Source organism: Homalodisca vitripennis, chromosome 3 (genome assembly GCF_021130785.1).
Source record: "Homalodisca vitripennis isolate AUS2020 chromosome 3, UT_GWSS_2.1, whole genome shotgun sequence".
Lineage (NCBI taxonomy): Eukaryota > Metazoa > Arthropoda > Insecta > Hemiptera > Cicadellidae > Homalodisca > Homalodisca vitripennis.
Window position 1 is genome coordinate 31,635,380 of NC_060209.1, and position 1,550 is coordinate 31,636,929.

The window sequence follows — 1,550 nt, forward strand, 5'->3', positions numbered from 1 at the left end:
CCGCAGACAAACGTTGATGACGTATCTGCCATCACAGAGCCAATGCAGTACACTACATCCGCTTTGAAACACTGTGGATTTATAGTGGCCAACCTACACTCTACAATACACATATATAAAAAATTATTCATCTCTACAAAAATTCGTCTTAATCGTGTTATCTATTTTATAACATAACTATTTTATAGGCATAACTTATGCATCCCTGTATTACTTTACGTGGCAAGTTTGTTTAAAAGTGTATGATTCTGAAGTAATTTCGTTAAATCTCTTTAAAAAATTAGCTTAACATCTTGAGCTAAAAAAGTGTATACATTTAGGGATTGATGTATTTATTGATTAATATTACAGGGAAGATGAGTAACTAACGGATTTTTACAAAGAAGAATAATTGTGTTTTATATATGTACACTACGTACTGAATTTGGACATCATGTCAAGCATAATCTGCTATCTATATAAATACTTCTGTATGATTTCGAAAAATTATATTATTGTCCTTCGTAATAATTTAATATATAACGATTACACATTTTTAGCTGCCTACAAATTAAAGTAAATCTAAAAAGCCAATTACTCCTTCCCCTACAAGTACCACCAATAAAGTTACAAACAAATAGATAATGGTTTTATAGTTGCGATAACCGCAAGCTTTCCTATGAAGCAATATTGTTCAAAATAACGGGGTTAGCTTTTTCATGTTCAGAAAAGAAGTGCTTGTGTTAAAATGGGTGCTCCTAAGTTATTTTTAAATATTGTTTAATAACTTAAACAATTATTAATTTGATAATTTGTGACTGTGTGAACAGAGTTATTATACGAGTAATTATTGGTAATTGTATTGTATTTCTTGACTAGATAGCAGAAATTGAAGGTTTCTTGAATAAAATGTTCTTTGATATTTTCCGTATACGTTTTAGAGTTAAAAATATTTTTAGGTGTCAGATGTGGGATAAATATGAAGGGGCTCTCCGAAAAAGTGAAACGTGACTGAAAAGACACTCAATCAAAAATTCAAGCATGAGTTCATGAAATTATCAGCAAACTAACTGGTGAACAAGGAACTTATCTTGAATATTTGAGACAAACGTGCATGGAGTAACCAACTATTTGTTAAAGAATATCATTCAATAAATTTGCTCTAGCAATATTCTTAGACACACGTTTGTGTTTGTTGTTTTGAATAAAAAATAAGTCGCAGTTACTTTCGAAAAGCGGACTTACACTTGAAAAGTTTTTTAGTCCCAAAGAAGCTTGGGCACATACAAATAAGAAACAAGGTAATGCCGTGGCCTCGTTAAGCAAATAACATTAAATATTCTATATTTTTTTTATTTTATGGAACAGGTTATGGAAACGGGAGAGCAAGACATTTGCCCATACCTGTGGCTACTGAAACAAAAAGCATTATTTTGAACAAGTTTATTTTAACAAAAAGAAATATGAGGAGATGAGGCAGAGCAGTATGATTGCGGCAAGATGAAGAAGAAGTGAATGAGTTTATCATGGATGAAGTAAAGAATGAGGGTTATGAATGCATCTATAAGTGG